The following is a 21,749-nucleotide window of genomic DNA, read 5'->3' on the forward strand; positions in this document are numbered from 1 at the left end:
AAACAGAAAAAACTGATTCCCAGTGATTTTTTAAAAATATATTTTTTAATGTCTGTGAGTTGTCAAAAGATAGATATGTGGCATTGAGTGCTGTCCTCTACAAGCTTGTGTTTGATGTCTAGTAATATTCAGCATTCTTTTATTGGCTAAGAGTCATTTGTTTAAATCTCACCTCCAACATAGAATCATAGCATGCATTCAGCACAGAGGAGGCCATTTGATCTGTCATGTCTAAGCCAGCTCTCTGCAAGATGAATGCACCTAATATCATTCCCCTGCCTTTTCCCCTTAACACTGCAAATCTTTCTTCTTCAGATAATGATCACGATAATTCACTAATTCAGATAATTCACGAGTGAATTTGCCTCCACTGCACTCTCAGGCAGTACATTCCAGATCCTAATGACTCTGCGCAAAGGCGTTTTTCCTCAAATTGCTTCTCTTAACAATCACTTCAAATTGGCGTCCTCTGGTTCTTGATCCTTCCATCAATGGGAACAGTTTCTCTCTATCTACTCTGTCCAGATCCTTCATGATTTTCAATATCTCTACTTAACCTTCTCTTCTCCAAGGAGAATAACCCCAGCTTCTCCAATCTATCTATGTAACCGAAGTCCCACATCCCTTCTCTAATGCCTTCACATCTTTACTAAATTGTGGCGACCAGACTGGGCTCAGTATTTCAGCTGAGCTGAATCAGCATTTTTTACAGGTTTATCATCATTTCACTGCTTTTGTACTCTATGCCCCTTTTTATGAAGCCCAGGATCACCTAAGCTTTATTAACCACTCTCTCAACCTGTTCTGCCACCTTCGTTATTTGTGCATGTATTCCTCCAGGTCTGTCTGCTCCTTCACCCCCTTTAGAATTGTAGCTTTAATTTATATCGCCTCCCTGCATTCTTCCTACCAAAATGACTTGCTTCGCTGCATTAAATTTTATATGCAACTTCTCTGCCCATTCCACCAACCTATCTATGTCCTTTTGAAGTTCTACACCATCGTCTTCACAGTTCATGATGCTTCTGAGTTTCGTATCATGTGAAAATTTTGAAATTGTGCTCTGTATACCAAGGTCTAGATCATTAATATATGTCGGGAAGAGCAGAGGTCTCAATGCCATCCCTTGGGAAGCTCCACTATAAATGTCATCCAGTTTGAAAAGCACAACCACTCTGTTTCCTGCCCCACCAATTGCATATCCCAGTTACTGCTGCCCCTCTGTTCCATGAGCTCTAACTTTGTTCACAAGTCTGTTGTGCGGCACTTTATCAAATGTTTCTTTGGAAGTCTACATACACCACACCAGCCCTTGTCTCCATGGTTTTATTTTTCCAGGGAGACTGTTTGAGGGCTGACTATGAAATCTGGTCCCATAAGTGCAGTGGTAGGTGAGCTGTACAACGCATAGCACTAACATCACTATAATGGTTTCCTATGTGTTGCATAACTGTGAGCCAGTCCTATTTCTGGATTTCTTTCTCCTTAACACAGCACACAATGCAGCAGTCAGGTTTGTTATATGATTGTGTTGTTGTACGATGCATTATGGGACAACCTGCTGGGACCAGAGAAAGTTACCTGACCTCAGTTAAAATGGCTTCTACCTCTTCAGTGCCATTAGTTTAACACAGCTATCACAGTCTCAATTTCTCCTGTTCCTGTAACATTGTTACCTGGTCAATATACAGAGCCTCTTCCTTAGTCCTATCTATTACTCACATGGACCATGACAACTGGATCCTCCCCCTCCCACTGCAAGTTCCTTTCCAACGAGAGCAGATGTCCCGAACACTGGCACCGGGTGAGCAACACAGCCTTCTGGACCCACCCTCTTGGCTGCAGAGAACTCTCTATCTCCATGACTATATTGTCCCCTAAAAACTATATCCCTATTAACTCCCTCTGCTTGCATGGCTTACTGTAACACAGTGCCATGGGCAGTTCGCTCATCCATCCTGCAGCCCCTGCTTTTATCCACCCAAGCTGCCTGAACCTTGAGCGTTTTGGACAATTGCAAGGACTGAGGCTCCCCCCCTTCTTGATCCCAATACCTGCCTCACTCAGTCACTCCCTCCTGTCCCTGACCAAGGGCCAAATCATACAACCCTATCCTAAGGGGTGTGATGGTCTCCCGGAACAAATTGTCCAGGTAACTTTCCCCTCTTTGATGTCAGTGTCTGCAGCTTGGCTTCCAGCTCAATGACTCTGAGTCAAAGCTTGTCCAGCCATGGGCGCTTACTGCAGATGTCTGCCTTAGATCTGTTCCCAAATTCTGCAGTCACCACATATCACCTGCCCTGCCATCTTATAGCATTTAATTATTTTACTGATTTGACTCCAGTCCTGCTTGTGCTTATATTCTTGTTATTTAAAAAAACATTCTACTTACCCTGATTGAAATTCCCTAGTTAAGATAAATAGGAAATACTCACCAGCCAATCTAATATTTACTACTGTTAGTAAACTTTACTACTACTAATAAAACCTTACAATTACTAAACTTACCTTGGGTTTAAAAGATAAATGAGAAAAATAATCAGTAACCAATCAATTACCTGTTTTCCTACGACTTCTTGCTTTGATTTATCTGAGAATGCGGTCATTCCACTTCTGGAACCACGGACTGGACTGGACTGGATAGCGCTTTTAGGTGCTGTGGTCTGTCTCCAGGTCTTCCTCCTCTCCCCCTTCTTTTCATATTGGTTAAATGTTCAGGATGGTGGCCAAGAAGTGAGGTCCTTGGACTGGCAGAATGAGGTGAAAGACTAGAAAGTAAGTGCAGTACAAGTACTGAAAGAGGGTCAGGGCTTGACTCTAGCACCAGAAAACGATCACGTACTGATGAAAGAATCTCCAATACTGCAAGAAGGATATCTCAGTGGAAGTCCCGGTGGACATAGAAGTGTACATAGAATCCACAGCTTGACTAAATTAGCAATGAGATAAAGGCTCTAGATTCGGAACAGAATCAGCAACCGATGTTCTTGTGATTGTGAAGTCTTGGTGGCTGCCAGTAAACTTAGGGATTAATTAACGAGAGGGAAAGCAAAGGGAATTAGTTGGGGAGAGATTGGAGTTTGTTCTGAGGTAATGAAGGATGTAAATGCTTTGGAAACAGCTTAAAGAAGGTTTACTAGACTAACACCTGGAATGGGTGGTTGTCTTATGAGGAAAGGTTGGACAGGTTAGGTTTGTATCCCCTGGAGTTTAGAAGAGTAAAAGGCGACTTAATTGAAACATATAAGATCATGAGGGGTCTTGACCGGGTGGATATGGAGAGGATGTTTCCTCTTGTGGGAGAATCTAGAACTAGGGGCCACTGTTTAAAAATAAGGGGTCACCTATTTAAGACAGGTGAGGAGAGATTTTTTTTGTGAGGGTTGTAAGTCTTTGGAACTCTTCCTGAAAAGGTGATGGAAGGAGTGTCTTTGAATATTTTTAAAGCAGAGGTGGATAGATTCTTGATGAGAAAATGGGTGAAAGATTATCAGGGAATGTGAGGGGTTACAATCAGATAAGCCATGATCTGATTGAATGGCGGAGCAGGCTTGAGGGGCCAAGTAACCTATTCCTGCTCCTAATTTGTATGTTCATATTTACCCCTTAATACCTAAAACAACTTATCTGTCACTTACCTCATTACTGTTTGGATCTTGCTGTGCGCAAATCGGCTGCCACATTTCCTATACTACAACAGTGACTACACTTAAGCACTTGATTGGCTGTGAGATGTTCTAAGATTGTAAAAATGCAAGGGAAATACAAATCTTTTTTTAGGTTCAGAAATTAATAATGAATTATCTCGGTGTCATTTTCTGCCTGGTTAAAACTTGGTTTTTACTCATCAACTTTTATCTAGAATTGTTTTTCCCACTCCCTCTCTCCAAAATGCTTTGATTTCTTGCTGAAGTTTGGTATTTTGTTCCACTCAAGTGGCCACTTTCCGTGTGAGCTTCAACAATGGAGGTCATCAGATGTGAGGGGTTCCACAAGATTTAATCATATCCTCACGTGTTCACTCCCAGCTGGACCCTGATCTTCACCTGGGAGTGCTGAGGCCTGGTGTACTGCCTCCAGCACTGTCCCGGCTGAGAGTGAATTCATGCAGTATAAGCCAGGAGTTGAAATGAAAAGATACTGCTTTTGTACGTTTATTTATTCACTGGCCAAGCCCTGTGTTTGTGTCACTCTCAGTGGTGGAAGGTTACAGAATGTGTTTGAGATTGCTCGTGCACTGAGCTCCTGATCTTAGTCATGGTGCCATTAAACAGAGATGGTGACCAAAAGACTAAATGCTCTATCCTCCCCTCCCCTCCCCCCTCCTTCCTCACTCATATTAACCCCCTTCCCCACTCTGAACTGAATTTGAAAGGAAGTAGAACATCATTTTAGAGTAATTAGGCAGGCAAATGGAATGTTTGCCTCTATTACAATTGAGACGGAATATAAAAGTAGGGAAGTCTTGCTATAACCATACAGCATATTGGTGAGACACACATAGAATAGCGTACAATTTTGGTTTCCTACTTAAGGGGTATACTTTGGAAGCAGTTTGGAGAAGGTTCACTCAACTGATTCCTGGGATGAGGGGTTTGTCTTGTGAGGAGAAGTTGAATAGGCTGGTTCTTTACTCAGTGGAGTTCAGAAGACTGAGAGGTGATCTTATTGAAACATATAAGATTCTGAGAGGGTTTGACAGGGTGGATGCTGAGAGGATGTCCCCCCCTCATGGGGGAATCTAGAACTAAGGGGCTCAGTTTATAAATAGTGTCTCCCTTTTAAGACAGAGATGAGGAGGAATTCTGAGGGTTGTTGGCCTTTGGAATTCTCTTCTCCAGAAAGCAGTGGAGGCTGGGTCATTGAATATATTCAAGGCTGAGTTGGATAGATTTTTAATTAACAAGGGAGTCGAGGGTTATGGGGGGGAGCGGGAGCAGGCAGGAAAATGGCGTTATAGCATAATCAGATCTTCTTGTATGGTGGAGCAGGCTTGATGGGCTGAATGGCCTACTCCTGCTCCTATATCTTACGATCTTATGAGCACAGAAGGAGACCATTTGGCCTATTATGCCTCTGCCTGCTCTTTGAAACAGCTGTCCATTATTTGTAGCCTCCCCACACCTGATTTTTTTTTTCCTCCCCAAAGCTCTGCAAATGTCTCATTTTCAAGTCCCTTCTGAATTCATTTCCTTTTTGAAAGTTAGGCAGTAACAATTAGGCTGTCTTAGTGCTGTTCTCAGTATTCTGATAACTGGCAACCCCATTCCCAGTTGCCTGCCCGCAATGTGATATTATTGGCTGCAAGAGACTGTGTGACTCATCTTACAGTATGTTATTTTCCCTTTCCAGAATTTGTATTTATTTACCCTCTTTAATGTTACAAATCATCTCAAAATGCTTCACAGGAGTGCTATAAAGCAAAATTTTACACTGACCAACATGAGCTATTAGAATAGATGGCCAAAAGCTTGATCAGGAAGGTAGGTTTTAAGGTGCACCTTACAGGGGTAAAACAAGGTGGAGAGGTTTAGGCAGGGAATTTCAGAGATAAGAGTCCGTGCCACCAATAGTGGAACGATTAAAATTGCGGATTCTCAAGAGGCCAGAATTAAAGGAGTGTAGAAATCTGAGGGTTGTGGGGCTAGAGGGGATTACAGAGATAGGGAGGGGTGAGGCTGTGGAGAAATTTGCAAGTGAGGATGAGAATTTTTTTAAAAAACTCAGGCGTTGCTTAACCGGAAGCCAGTATAAATCAGCTAGCGCAAGAGGTGATAGGGGAATAGGACTTGGGAAGAGTTAGGACATGGGCAGCAAGTTTTTGTATGACCTCAAGTTCACAGAGGGTAGAATGTGGGTGGCCTGCTAGGAGTGCATTGGAATCATTAAGTCTAGTGGTAACAGGAGCACGAGTGAGGGTTTTGGCGTGGGTACATAGTGGGAAGCTCATTTCAGGGTCAAATATGACACCAAGGTTGTGAACAGTCTGCTTCAGCCTGTGTTGTCAGAAAGGGATAAACATTGCAGCTATTATACTGTCTCCTTTACTCCCCAAGCTACTGTCTGACCTCATCCAACTGCAAACCATTTTTGTCATTTAGTGTGAGGATTTTTTTTGCAGTGCAGTTTTAAAGTGATTATTTTTTATCCACCACTTTCAGTGTTGAGCTGCATGTACTTGACAAGTGCTGATCGTCACAAGAGGGTATTAACATTGTTCAATATTGGCAAATGGCTACAAATGAGATTTATTCTTCTCCTCTGAACATGCCCTGTTACTAAGATACAGCAAGCTCTGTTTATAATATAAAATTAATAGCTCAATCTGTCATCATACAGAAGTCTGAAATGTAAACGAGCAAGAAGTATTATTTTCACTTTGTACTTCAGGCACTCTTGATATTTTTCTTTAAAAAAAAAGCTTCATTAATTCTTCTCTTCCTCACTTGCTGCCATCGCCCTCCTCCTCCCCCCAACTACCCCCAGTGCCTTAAAGGTGCTGACACATTGCTGGGGCCTAATTTCCTGTTAATGGCCATTCTTCTGTATTTCTTTTATTACAACAGTGACTACACTTCAAAGGGACATAACATAAGAATTGGAGCAGGAATAGACCATACGGCCCCTCACATCTGGTCTGCTATTCACCACTCATTCTGCCTCAACTCCACACTCCCACCTGCTCCCCAAGTCCCTTGACTCCTTGAGACACCAAAAAATCTGTCTATCCCAGCTTTAAATATAGTCAACGATGGAGCATCTACAACCCCCTGGGGTAGAGAATTCAAAGATTCACAACCCTCTGAATGAAGAAATTTCTGCTCATCTCAGACCCAAATGACCCAGCTGCTTATCCTGACTTAGTGATCCCATGTTCTAGATTCCCCAGCCAGGGAAACAAACCCTCCCTTGGCTTAATTGGCTGTAGGGCACTTGGAATTTTCTTAGGTGAAGGAAGGCTCTATATATTTTTTCTGACGTAGAGTGAGGTAAGTGCACAGTGAGCATCCGAAAAGAAGGTGATGGGTAAATGTTTTGGAACCCTCAGTCTGCGACCCTGCCGGCTTCTCCATTTCACTATGGAGACTATGATTGGTGTTAATGGTGGGGTGCTTCCACCTCATCTGTACCTCAAGTCCATCCATAGCCTCACCCCTCCCAGTCACTGTAGCCTCAAACCCTACAACCCCCGGAGATCTCTGCGCTCCTCCAACTCTGGCCTCTTGCACGTTCCTGATTTTCTTTGCTCCACATCAGTGGCTGTTACACTGAAGAGGCTCTAATCTCTGGAATTCCCTCCTTTGCCTCACTACCTCTCCCTCCTTTAAGACATCCTCCTTAAAGTTTGCCTCTTTGACCAAGATTTTGGTCACCTGACCTAACATCCTCTTATGTGGCTCATTGCCAGGTTTTGTCTGCTAGCATTCCTGTGATGTCCCTTGGACTGTTTTATGATTTTAAAGGTCTTTACAGAAATGCAAATTGTTGTTTGACTTTGGGTCTGCTGCTGCTGTAATCTCCTGCTTTATTGCAAAGGAAAATAGTTGTGATTGAAACCATTTGTGCTCCTATTGTATGCAGTCTTTGTATTTTCAAACAAAACATGGGGTAATTGAGTGATTGCTGGTTATTCTCAAGAATGCCATCTAATCCAGACATTCTGAGCAGGGTCCCTGAAAGTTACTCAGTGAAATGTTATCGGAGAGAATTCAGCCAACGGAGAAACTAGAGCCAAATTAAACTTGGGCTCAGCTGCATTTAATTGCATTCCTTTTTTAAAGATATTCGTTTATGGGATGTGGGCGTTGCTGGCTGGGCCAGCATTTATTTCCCGCCCCTAGTTGCCCTTGAAAAGGTGGTGAACTTGCCTTGAACCGCTGCAGTCCATGTGGTGTAGGTACACCCACAGTGCTGTTAAGGAGGGAATTCCAGGATTTTGACCCAGTTGCAGTGAAGGAATGGCAATATATTTCCAAGTCAGGATGGTGAGTGACTTGGAGGGGAACTTCCAGATGCTGGTGTTCCAATGTATCTGCTGCCCTTGTCCTTCTAGATTGTAGCAATTGTGGGTTGGAAGGTGTTGTCTGAGGAGTCTTGTTGAGTTCCTGCAGTTAATCTTGTAGATGGTACACACTGCTGCCACTGTGCGTCGGTGGTGGAGGGAGTGAATGTTTGTGGATGGGGTGCCAATCAAGCAGGCTGCTTTGTCTTGAATGGTGTCGAGCTTCTTGAGCATTGTTGGAGTTGCACTCATCCAGGCAAGTGGGGAGTGTTCCATCACACTCCTGACTTGTGCCTTGTAGATGCATACAAAGGACTGAATTTGTCCTTGGTCAAGTTCCTCTTTTTTGTGAACTATTGGGAATGTGTTAACTGCCCTTATGTAAAACAAACCCCTCTTCATAGCTCACTGTTTCCTAGGTTACAACAGGGGTGACTAAACTGCAAAAGTACTTCACTGGCTGCAAGATGCTTTGGGTCATGAAAGGCGCTATATAAATGCAAGTCATTTTCTTTTCCTTACTCTGGCTGAAAGCACTTTGGTTGTCTGTGTGGCACTGTCTCTCTCGCACACCAGAAGGGAGTACTTGCTACTTTTCATGTGCTATCATTGTCTCTTGGATGTTTTAATGCGTCGCTGTGAGACAGCAATGTGGCACAGGATGCTGGCGCCCAGATTCTGTGCCATCATTTTAGTTTCTTCCCTGGCCGTCCTCTCTGTTTGAAAGTGCCAGCTCCTGGATGGGATACTCTGGTCATGGATCTGGATGGTCATTCTCTGACAACCAAGGTTAGTGCTCATTATCTATGAATGAGCCATCACAACATTTCTGGAAGCTCTTTGACCAGGGTGGGTATCACAGCTGGGCTTGGTTCTGTCTACAGCAGGTGCTCTTGCAAGCATCTTTTGGAGTGGGACCCTAAATGATTTTTGCTGTTGTAGATCAGAGGGGCTGAGGCCAATTGTAATGCATTGAGATGAGCTAAGCCCAGTCTGGCGATTGCCCCTCGGACTTTGGTGGAGGTGGCTGCTGTGAGCCCTGAGCTGCTTTAGCTGGGTGTGAAGTTCAATTTTGCGCCTGAATGAAGTCTCCATTTTGCACCTGCCCATTTATGTATTTTTAGCATGTAAATCTGCATGCTAAATCAATATTGAAAGTTTAGTTTTTGAAGACCAGCTATTAAAAAATATTTTTTAAATATAGAATTAGAAACAATGGAATGTGGGTTTTTTCCAAAAAATATACTTTATTCATAAAATTTATGTAAGTACATTCCAAAATATTTCAAATTGAATGTTACAGAAAGTGCAGTAGAATTCAGCTTTTCGACATACAGCATGTTCTAATTTGAGGTGCCTCAATACAATTTCAACACACTTTGCTATTTACAACACACGTCCCATATCAGCCTGAGCAGTGAGAGTTTGCAGCAAATCCCAGTGTGCACACGACTGTGGGAATGAGGAGGGGAACGATAGCCTCTGACTCATGGGTTGGGGATTGTCCTCCTTGGTTGCTGTGGCAATGGGGAAAATAGACAGCTCAAATCTGCTTGACAGACTGCACTTGGAAACCAACCCAGAGAGAGAGAGAGAGCAGCTCAGTTGCTCAGTAAAGGAAGTGCACTTATTCAGCTGATATATCAGTGTTGCACAGTTTCTCTCGAGGACACGCAGCCAGCCAGCACCACCTCCCACCCCTCCCCTCAGCTTTGCCCTACAGCTTCCCCTTGGACCAGTCAGTGAGTGTATGCTAAAGAATTATTGGCTGGAGCCAACCTCCGTGTAGCCTCACAGGTCGTATTTCAATACTTTGTTTTTTATCTTGCTAGTCTGTTGTTTATGATGGTGTAAATAAGCCAGGTTGTTTTTTTTCATTGCTATCTGATTCCTCAAGGTGAAGCAACTTTCATTTGTGCTCTTGCATTTTATTCTTCCTCCCTTAAAAGCTTAAAAACTGAAAAGTCCGGGTCGGTGCTCGATGATTTTAAGTGGAATCTTGCGTGGAGTCAAACCCTCTCCTCCCCACCAGGTTTTTAAGGGCTAGCATGAGAGGGTAAAGCTGTCTGATTTTAATAGAATCGTGTAATGGGTGCATATACTTCCTGATATTTGAGCCTGGAGCTTGAGAAAATGTTCACCAGTCTGCCTTTCATTACAATCCTCCAAGGAGTGGGAGGGAGAGGTCCTGGGACTTCTGAAATGCAATCTCCCACCGCCTGGTCCTATCCCACCACCTTCAGCCAAGTTCTCACAGCCAATCCACCCTCTTGCGTTCCAGTGACAGGAGTAAAAGTGTCGGTGTCTGGCAGCATTGATTTAACCCAAACTAGTCCTCCTGTCTGTCTGCCTGTCTGTGCTGCCGAACAGGTATGTGTCAGGTTCAAACTTCCCCTTTTTCCCCCGCACCCCCCACGGTGTTGACAGCTCAAAGCAGTCTCGGGAAGGTTACAGTTAGACTTCGCGAGGAGAGGGGAAATTCTGCCTGGGGTCCCTGCTCACGAATGCTCAGCTTCAAACCCTGCTGGAAGAGATGTGAGCACCCTAAAGTCAAATAGCCACAAGCCATTTATACACATTTCTACTTGGCCAGGTACTCGGTACTGCTGGTACTTAAACTTTACCAAGTGAGTCAGCACCCTTGCGGGCAGAAAAGAGAGAGAGAAAAATACAAATGGAGCACAAGACTCCTCCATCTGAAATGTGTTTATTTATGCCTGCAATGTACTTTTTAGTTGCATGGTTTGTGTGTGTGTGTTTTTAACAGCGACCATATCTGAAAGACTTAGCATGGAAGTCCTCGCTCTGCTGTTTAAATAGTAAACTAGTCATTTCTGAAATGCTGGAGTGTTACGAATTAAAGCCAGCAAGCTACTATAATGCTTAAGGTACCGAACTGAGTGCAGGATTGTCAGATTGCTGCCAGAATTTAAAAATTAAAAGTGAAGTCAAATAATTCCCACTTAAGTGCATGTGGCATTGAATGCAATTGAATGCAAGATACACACTGGATAAAAGGGTTATGCATTTTACGCGCCATGTATTTGGCAAGGAGTAAACCAGGTGAAAAATACAAGATGAACAGATACGCTCTCCTCTGTCCCTCAAAAGCAGCCTCCTCCTTCTGTGCAGCGAGGGCTCAGTGTGCTGTCTGCCTGCAAGGCCGTTTACACAACAATCGCTTCCCACCCAGACAGTGTATAATGGGGAAACAAGTGGCCTGCATGCAACTGATGATAGGCCTTTGTGTTAACAAGGGCTCACCACCACCTCCAGTTCCAGCAGGAACCGCGATGCCAGTTCTGGGTTTCAGTTTTTGCCAACACTTGTCCTCTGGGTTGTGTACTGGGCCCTTGCTTTGAGGGCTTTGTGTTCCTCATAGTTGTGATTTACTTTGCTTCTGTGCTGTACTTCACAGGAGTCAAATTCTCCCACTCCAAATCTGATGTGTTTTTTCTGTCTGCCTGGAGAGTGGATTAGAGACGATCTCCTGGTTAACGGAGCCTGTTATTTAACTGTGTAACGTATGCAGGATTTGCCCCTGCCATGACCATACTCTGTGACGAGCCCATGCTTATGGTACAGTCACCATGTACTACAGAGCCTCTTCACAGTGCAGGGCCATGGGCGCAATGCAGGGTTTGACTGATAGGGAGCCTTTTGGTATGTGAAGAGCTACAGACAGGAGTCTGATAGCTGTATGATGCCATTTTCCATTTGTGTAAATCTAGGGAGTCTTCTGTGGCAGTGAATATGGTGTGTCTCGTATCTGTTCTGCCTCCATGGAGCTGGATGTATCTTGCCTTTTCTGTTATGTTTGTCTTCTGTTTCTTCTTCCCCCTCCCATCTTCTTCCTCCTCACTGTGTTGAAATCAGGACTCATCGCCCCATGTCTAATTCCCCTTCTTAAGAACTCAAAAGCTGTACAACTCCTTAACCCACTCCATCTTTTCTTTCCCTTCCTCCCCCTCAGCCTTTTAAAAGCCAAATATCACGTGACCTAACTTTGATCCTTTCCAATTTTAATAATGTCTTGCCCGTGCAGCTCAGAGGTAGTACTCTCGCCTCTGAGCCAGAAGGTTGTTGGTTCAAGTCCCACTCCAGGGGTGTGAACACAACATTTAGTCTCGGCACTCCCAGTAGGAGAGAGCGGCCTCTCTACGGATGAGATGTTGAACCAAGGCCTCAACTATCTCCTCAGGTGGATGTTTATGTCGATCTCATGAAGAAGAACAGTGGGATTCTGCCTGCTGTCCTGGCCAATATTTACTCCTCCACCAACATCACTAAAGCAAAGTATATGGTCATTATCACATTGCTGTTTGTGGGACCTTGCTGTTGCAAATTGCTGCCACATTTCCTATTCTTCATAAGTACATCATTGGCTGTCCTGGGATATAAATGCAAGCGTGTTTTCTTTCTATAGCATTTGGTCCACCACCTTTGCCCCACAACAAAAAGATCATTGAATATGCCACTAGCTTGGTCAGTGGATTCCCTGGGACAATTTTCCATGAATGTGCTGGAGCAAAGAACTTCATCCACTACCAGCATAGAGTGGAAAAGGCCACCCCTGCCCCCCCCAATTGCACTATTCTCACTTACTAGGTGGAATTTAGTGGTGGCCACATGTGTCCTTCTCAACGGTTAGAGAACCGGTGGGAGCTCCGCATCGCCTTTCCACAGGAGGCTCATCATTATGCCGAGGTAATCCGGCACTTAACCTGGACAGCATTGGGTCTCCCACTGAATTAAGCCCGGTGCGGGCAGAAATCCTGCCCCCAAGAGCTGCAGTACTGGCAGCACCACCAGGAGTGGTGGCCGCTGCTGGTATTGAGGGACTTACTCAGGATTGGCAATGTTTCCGCCAGAGACAGTTCAGTGGGTTGGGTTGGGATTCCGAGGGAGGTGGGTGCTGGCTGGTGTGGGGTGGGTGGTGTTGGCAGGGCTGGGAGGCGAGGAAGGGGATTGACACCAAGGGCAGGGTCATGGCTTCCTGTAGGTCACCCCCACACCAGCCAGCACCCACCACCCTGTTCCTGATGCTAGGTCCCTCGATTGAGTGCAGACTGCCTTTGAACAGGGGGCAGGGAAAGGCTGCAGGGAAACCTGATGATGGGGTTTGCTAGGCAGCCTCCCTGGATGATGGCCTCTCATGGCCATTGGTTGAATATCAGCAGCAGTGGGGTGAGGCCCTTATGTGGCCCTAACGGGCCTTAATTGGCCTTAAGGCAGGAAGCCAAGGCAGGCCCAAAAGCCTTCCCACCCCACTTAATTGAAGGGAGGTGGGATCTCCCACCCAATCACATGACCCCCTCCCCAACACTCAGTGCCTCTGATCTTGCCTCTGGTGGGGGCATTAAATACTGCTAATGATTTCAGATCTATGGGAGATGTTTTACTTGTGACAGAATCCAAAAGTAGTGAATAATAAACCCAATAAGGAATTTCAGTCAAAACCTGTTAGGGTGGTTAGAATGTGGAACCTGTCCCCACAGGAGTGGTTGAGGCAAATAACATAGATGTATTTACGGGAAATGAGATAACTACATGAAGGAGCAAGGAATACAAGGATATGCTGATTGTTGAGCTGAAGTAGGGTGTGATGAGGCTTGTGTGGAGCATAAACAGCAGCACCGACAAGTTGTGTTAAATGACCTGTTACTCTGCTGTAAATTCTCTAATTCCTTTTAGGTGCAAGTGATGACAATATGGTGTTCCAATGTGGGAAAAGGAGATGGCAATGGTTGCAGGCTGCATTTGGGTAGCAGTTGTAGAGGGTTCTCTTCCATCTCCTCCCCAATTGCTTTCTGCCTTTCTCCACCTCTCATTCCCTTTTGTGTGTCTGGCTCCTTTCCCTTCCCATTATTTTCTTCCCTTCCAGTTAACCCCATGCTCCCTTTTGAACTCTAGTTTAAAGCCAGAATCCTTTCTTTCCGCCGTCCTGCTCTATTGTCACTCCTCCTATTGGCTTTAACCCTCCACCAGCTCGCTCCTACTAGCTTCTTCCAAGGAACAGTGGCAAGTGACCAAAGGCCATTTTACCCTCAACATGTTTTCCCCTCTGCTTCTCTTCCCGTTCCCAAATCCGAGGCTTGATTTCTTTCTGAAATTCAGCCCGACATGTCGTTTTTGAATAAAGTATCTCTCATTGGAGGATCAAAGGTGATTTCTTTCTGTGTCTCACTCCACACATGCAAAGATGCATTTGTGATTAGGGTCGCTGTCTCATAGGTGTATTTATCTTTCCAACTCAAGTGCAAATAGATATAATCAGTTGGCTTTGAAATTCAACTCTTTGAATGTTGAACTAATGAACTTTTGCTTTCTCCCCCTCTTTCTCTATTCAATGCATTTGCTACACCTGCAAATTTTCTTTGTTTTGTAATCGGATCAGAGGGATCTCTCTCTCTCTATCTCTCTCGCACTCCCCTTCACCGAGAAAAAATATATTTCACTGCAGCAGAGCTTTTGAAGTTTGTCCTCTCGGTTTTCAAAATTATTTGCAGCAAAATTACCGAATTCAACCCTCATTTTGAAATTTCAGGTACTGAAAAAGAAAGTGGGAGTTGCAAAAGACTTTCCAGAGCATTTTGAACAATTTCTGGGAACTCTGACCAGATTGCAGAGTCAAAGATTCTGTGCTCTCATGAAATAGCAGCTATTGTGTTATACAGCATGATATCTTTAACTTTGAAAAAACAGGACATCAACAGATTGCACTTTTTAATGTCTTTAAGGTAGTAAAAGATTCAAAGCCTTAAGTAAAATTTGACACCAGGCCACACAAAAGGATATTAGAATTAACTGAAAGCTTTGTCAAGGAGGGAGAGCTTTTGAGGATCACCTTAAAGGGGAGAAGGTTAGAGATGGAATCACAGAACCTGGGGACTCTGCAATTAAAGGTATGGCTGCCACTAAAAATCAGGGTGCATCAGAGGCCAGAATTGGAGAAGTGCAGGGATCTGGAAGGGTTGTAGGGCTGGAGGAGGTTACAGAGATAACAAGGTGTGAGGCCATGGAGTGATTTCAATACGGAATTTTAAACATGAGGTGTTGCTGGACTGGGAGTTAAGATAGGTTAGCAAGCACAGGGGTGTTAGGTGAATGAGACTTGATGCAAGTTAGCATTTCGGCAGCAGGGTTTTAGATGAGCTGGCGTTTAAAGAGAGTTGAAGACGGGAGGTTGGCCACTAGCACATTGGAACAGTTGAATCTAAGGTAACAAAGGCATGAATGAGTGTTTCAATGAGGTAGACAGATTGAGGCAGGGGCATAAATGGACAATATTCCAGCTTCAGAGTAGGTCGCCTTTTTAAAAAAATTTGTTCATGGGATGTGGGCGTTGCTGGCAAAGCCAGCATTTATTGCCTATCCCTAATTGCCCTTGAGAAGGTGGTGGTGGTGAGCTACCTTCTTGAGCCGCTGCAGTCCATGTGGTGTCAGTACACCACAGTGTTGTTGGGGAGGAAGTTCCAGGATTTTCACCCAGTGACAGTGAAGGGACGACGATATAAGTACATAAGAAATAGGAACAGGAGTCGACCATTCAGCCCCTTGAGCCTGCTCTGCCATTCAATAATATCATGGCTGATCATCTTGTGTTTCGATTTCCACTTTCCCTTGGATTCACTTGCCTAACAAGAATCTATCTATCTCTTCCTTAAAAATATTCTATGACCTCGCCTTCACCGCCTTTTGAGGCAGAGAATTCCAAAGTTGCACAACCCTCAAGAGAAAAAATTTCTCCTCATCTCTGTTCTAAAAGGGCGACCCCTGATTTTAAAAGAGTGTCCCCAAGCTCTGGGCTCACCCACAAGAGGAAACATCCTTTCGATGTCCGCCTTGTCAAGGCCATTCAGGATCTTGTATACTTCAATCAAATCACCCCTCACTCTTCTAAGCTCCAAATCCAGTCTGTCCAACCTTTCCTCATAAGACAACCCACCCATTCCAGGTATCAATCTAGTAAACCTCTTTGAACTGCCTCCAATGCATTTACATCCTTCCTTAAATAAGGAGACCAAAACTGTTTACAGTATTCAAGGTGTGGTCTCACCAATGCCCTGAATAACTGAAGCATAACATCCTTACTTTTATGTTCAATCCCTCTCGTAATATAGGATAGCATTCCATTAGCCACCATAATTACTTGCTGTACTTGCATACTAACTTTTTGTGACTCATGTACAAGAACACCTAGATCCCTCTGCACCTCAGAATTATGCAGCCGTTCTCCATTTAAGTAGTATTCTGCTTTTTTGTTCTTCCTGCCAAAGTAAACAACTTCACATTTTCCCAAATTAAACTCCATTTGCCAGATCTTTGCCCACCCACTCAACCTATCTATATCCATCTGCAACATCCTCATGTCCTCTTCACAACATACTTTCCTACCTATCTTTGTGCCATCTGCTGTATTTCCAAGTCAGGGTGGTGAGTGGCTTGGAGGGGAACTTGCAGGTGATGATGTTCCCATGTGTCTGCTGCCCTTGTCCTTCTAGATGGTAGGGGTCATGGATTTGGAAGGTGCTGTCTAAGGAGCCTTGGTGAATTCCTGCAGTGCATCTTGTAGATGGTACACACTTCTGCCACTGTGCATCAGTGGTGGAGGGAGTGAATGTTTGTGGATGAAATGCCAATCAAGCAGGCTGCTTTGTCCTGGATGGTGTCAGGCTTCTTGAGTGTTGGAGCTGCACTCATCCAGGCAAGTGGGGAATATTCCATCATGCTCCTGACTTGTGCCTTGTCGATGGTGAACAGGCTTTAGGGAGTCAGGAGGTGAGTTACTCGCCGCAGGATTCCCAGCCTCTGATCTGCTCTTGTAGCCAAAATATTTATATGGCTAGTCCAGTTCAGTTTCTGGTCAATAGTAACTCCCAGGATGTAGATAGAGAGGATATGGGGTTGGAAGCTCAATTCAGGGACAAATAAAATGCTGAGGCTGCAAACAGTACCGCCTCAGACAGTGACCCGGGGGAGGGATGGAGTCAGTGGCAAGGGAGCATAGGTTGTGGTGGCCTTCTCTAATATTTAATTAGAGGAAATTTCTGCTCACTTAGAACTGCATATAGGACAAGCAGCATGACAAATCACATGAGGTGGAGGACTTGAGAGAGCTGGTGATGAGGTAGAGCTGGCTGCTGTCAGCGCATGTATGAAATCTGACGTGTTTGTGGATCATGTCGCCAAGGCATGTAGATGAGAGATCTATCAGCTAGAGAAGTGACAAATAATTATAAGTTTTAATAAAACACTTGCTGCACAGTGATTTTAATACATAATAGAGATGCTCAATGTTGCATAACAACAGTATCTGCTTACAGGTTCTACTGAGCAGTTAGAATAGTTAAGTCTGCTTCTAAATGTTTAATTTTTCGGTGTTTGATCATTACAGGTAGATTATATTTTTGTGCCTTACAAGTTGATTCTTTTAGTGATGTAAAATAAGAATTTTAATCCTGGTATTTTATTGGCTGTAAAAGGGAATCCGAAAAACTGGTCTTATTATCAAAACCGTAAAGGGCTCCAGCACCATTTCCCACTTTAAATCTATCATCATTCGTATTGTGAGGACATTGTGAACCCAGCAATTTCACCATCTTTCTGATTCCCACTCATCACAGTATATCAAATACCTGTTGATACCTCATCAGCAGATGTGACGCAGGCATTGTCACAGCTTTGCACAAAGCTCCATAACTAGAATTGGACAAACAACAACAACTTCCATAATGTGCCCTTTAGTGGAATGAAATGTTATACATCCAGCCCGTCATGCCTGTGCCAGCTCTTTGAACAATCCCCCTTCTCCAGTCTTTCCATAGAACTGAAATCCCTCCTTCCTGGCACCATTCTAGTAAATCTCCTCAGCACCCTCTCCAAGGCACTGCCATCCTTCCTAAAGTGTGACGCCTGGAGCTGAACACACTACACCAACTGAGACCTAACAAGTAATTTATAAAGGTTTAGCATCACTTCCTTGCTTTTGTGCTCGATGCCTCTATTGATAATAAGCATACCCATTTCTGAACTTTAAGAGCCTTCTCAATTTGTCCTACTGGCTTCAGAGATTTGTATAAGTGTAGGTTAAACAAATAAAGCATGACTGCTTTGTTGTAAAGGGCTACAAGCCCACAGGGATGTACTATTACTAAACTTTTTTTAAGGAGTAACATTTTAATTGGAAATACCATCTTTATACTGATGCCTCTCAGCCAGTTTTGGGTCTCTGGGCAATGACGAAGGGCGAAAAATGCCAAAAATTCACAGATCTGTTGGCCTTTGAAAGAGAAAGGGAATTGGACTCCAAAGTAAAATCTATTTATGGATTTTTGAAAAGTACATTATCTTTTAAGGTAGTGAAGAACTCTGTTTTGACACTCTTAATGTTCTGGTTGCATATTGCACAAAAGTGCGAGTGCTGTGACGCTTTTAGCAGAAGAACATTTACTAATCTGAATTTAAAATGATTGTATCCTTGCCTTTTTTTTCCATCTTTTGCTTAAAGACTATAATAGGCAGCCAGTTTACTCATCCACTTGATGCCTTTAATACTGAAATATGCAAGTGTTCAAAGAAATATTTACGATAATTGAGAAATCCACAAGAAAAATACCTTGTTGAGTAGTCAAACCCATAGAACAACTTTCTTGAAACACTTTTGGAGCCTCTTTTTTTTTTCTGTAGGAAGGATTAATAGCACGAATGTAATTTGAAATTTGTAAAATGTAATTTTTGGATCCCATAGCAATTGTTACAAAACACCCCCCAAGTGAATAGAATTCAAATAATGGAAAAAAATCCACATCACTCTAAATATAGCAGAATAGCAACATTAACAAGACTTGTCATAATGAAACATTAGAGTCTATACCATTGTGGGTTATTCAAAACACAGTTGGACCTGATGATGGGAGAATTCATATACTCAAGGGCTGAGTTTCGATGAGTCAGATGGCCTTTTCTCATCTTTCTATATTCTTTTTTAAATGTCAGCCCTTAAGTTATATGTCTTGATTCTGTTAATTTGTACTTTTGCCTCCCTCTTTTCCCTCCTCCTCATTCTCTCTACCCTGTTCCCTTGCTTTCTGTGTCCTCCTATGGGATGGTTTGTAACTTTTGAAATAGATCAAAATGGAGATCAGTGGATATTTTTATATTAATCTTTGCTGCAGAAAATAAAGCTTACGAAACTGCAAAGATGAAACTGAGATACAAAGGCCGAGCACCATCTTTACAATGCTTATCTGGTAGGCTATTCAATGTTTGTTTGTTTTTTTGGTTGCATTTTTTAAAGCTGCTGAAAGCAGTATTTTTCCCTCAATGCTGTTCTCTCTTCCTCCAACCACCCCATCCCCAATCGCATCTCCTCCCCACTTCAACACACTAATTCAGATTGCCAAGGGCAGACATTTTCTTCCTAAAATTAGTTGGCAGCACTTCATTTCAGAAGGTACTGAAACATTAAACTGAACAGGTCAGTCCTGGAAACCATCAGAAGGACAACGCTCCCTCACATGAAAGAATTATGGAGAAAAAAATTGAACTACTTCCTCGATAACTAGAAACTACAGAGGATGCGGCTGATCGACTTAGTAAGGCATTGGAAGCAGCATCACGATGATCATTTGATTTAATATTTTAAATATATTTTTTCACCATTGAGCCCTACATCTTGCTCTTTTCCCAGTGGAGTGGAGTGGGTTTCACTCAGGACTGAAATGATTCACTTAGTTGCATTCTAGACTGAAATATGATGTATTGTAACCTTAAAGAGCAAAATGGAATAGAAGGGAAGACTAGCTGAAGAATAGTTATTAGACAGCATTTGGGACTAAGATTATCTGGGAATCCTGTTGGGTGATGCTGCTCTTAAAGCTGTGAGACACCCCATTTATTCTGGTGACATATTATCAAATTGTCATTGGCGCATTTCCTCCATTTCAACGGGACTTCATTGGCTGTAAAGCACTTTCAGATGTTTGCTTGTGAAAAATGCCATATAAGCACAAGTATGTCTTTTTTTTCCTTTCCCCATTGTTAATCCCTTAAATGAAAAACTGAATGCAGGGATGAAACAGATTCCCCCCTTTCTTCGCACTCTCACACTGAGCTTTTTATTCACATCAGCAACCAAAGGAAAACCATGCTGATATTTTTGTTTCTGTTGCTGCATTTATGTTTATCAAAAGAATGAAGAGACCCCATATTAAAGGAACACAGTAAGAGTTTCACTCTTATCTGCTTAAAGTTTTTTTAATCTCTCAAGAATCCAGTTTAGGCCACAAACTGGGAAGCTGCTTTAAATAAAGCACCACAGTCTGCCCTTAAGAGTGTCTTTCTGCTCACAGTCTGTGCAAGTTGCAGTTGGGCGAGAGCTTTGGAATTTGAGTTGCATTTCCACCTTGTCTGTTTTGAGGTGCATTTATTTAAAGGGCAGGGGGATGAGAGGGATTCGTAAAGGGAATGAAGAAATGCCATTCAACATTTTCACCCTCTTGGCCTTTCTACATGAGGAGACATCGACTTTACCTTGATGCAATTTTACTAATTCATGTCATTATGTCACTTATTTAGGAAATAGGTTTCCCAGTACTCTTTGAACAATGATGATTATTCCCCTTTTTTGTAAATGTACTAAACTCTGCATCTTGCGGAGGCGGAGATAAGAGGATTCTGAATTAACCTTCAGTTTTACTCCTCCTCTCTGCTGTCACCAATGGCACTGAGATGTTTGAGGCAATCCAGGGTCTAGAGAGCTTGGAACAACTTTTATCTGTGGTCATGTCTACGAAAGTAAAAAGTTTGTAGAAAATATTTATTTTGTAGAGACATTGCAATCTTTGGAAATACTGAGAGGTATTTAAAATCTGTAGGACACCAAGCTTTGCAAGAATGGTACAGGGTACCATCTTATTTCAGTCAGATAAACTCTTACTGTAAATCTCCAACAAATTCTCAACCTGATAAAGCGTGGGTTCTGGAAAAACTACAATACTGCAGCAGACATTTCAACCTTATGTTTTGACTTTAATAATACACGAGTTACTTTAAAAATTAGATTGCAATTTCTCTTTTGCCGAATAGCTTTTTGAGCCCAGCCATTATTCGGGTTTGGGTGTTCGCAAGATGAAAATAATTCAGATGAAGCAATCTAGCTGAAAACAGTAGAAATCACCAAACAAGATGACTGATTTTATACTGTTCCCAAATTCTGCTAATGATTACATAACAAGATAAATACAGATGAGAGAGGCCATTCAGCCTGTCTTGCTTCACCCAAATTGAATCATCCAACGGTTGCTCTATTGCAACATCCAACTGGCTTGAAAATGATATTTGGGGCTAATGCAGCACTAGAGGTACGGTCAGACTGTCCCTCCAGTGCTGTGTCCAGTTCCGGTCACACTGTTTCTCCCCCCACCCCCCTCCAAGTTCTGTGTCCAGTTCTGGTCACACCATCGTTCCCCTCCAGTACTCTGTCCAGTTCTGGTCAGACTGCACTTCTGACCAGAATACTATACAGTTCAGTCCCAACTCTCCTGACTACTACTTTACTATTTTGGGCTGTATCTTTCACCATTCTTTTGCTTTTGCTGGTTGTTGTTCGATATTGAGTAGATATTTTAAGTGTTGAGTCTAAGACTCCTAACTTTGTCTTTCTCTATTTCAACACCATGTATGTGTTGCCTATTTTTTTCCTTCCTGTGTGTAGTACCCTTTGTAAGTGCTCTATATTGATGTT

At 43.2% G+C, this 21,749-nt stretch overlaps 1 protein-coding gene across 10 annotated transcripts in view; it reads left to right on the forward strand.

Moving 5' to 3' along the window:
* dgkza (diacylglycerol kinase, zeta a) overlaps positions 1 to 21,749 on the forward strand; it is a 562,825-nt gene that overhangs the window by 236,380 nt on the left and 304,696 nt on the right. For 7 of the 10 annotated variants that reach the window (XR_013577554.1, XM_078548882.1, XM_078548886.1 and 4 more), the window contains exon 1: positions 9,685 to 9,799. The exons of the other annotated variants lie outside the window; for them this stretch is intronic. The gene's annotated coding sequence lies outside the window, so the exon portion shown is untranslated. Of the gene's footprint in view, positions 1 to 9,684; positions 9,800 to 21,749 lie in introns of those variants that run through there. 10 annotated transcript variants of the gene reach the window in all.

Source organism: Cetorhinus maximus, chromosome 9 (genome assembly GCF_964194155.1).
Source record: "Cetorhinus maximus chromosome 9, sCetMax3.hap1.1, whole genome shotgun sequence".
Taxonomy (NCBI): Eukaryota; Metazoa; Chordata; class Chondrichthyes; order Lamniformes; family Cetorhinidae; genus Cetorhinus; species Cetorhinus maximus.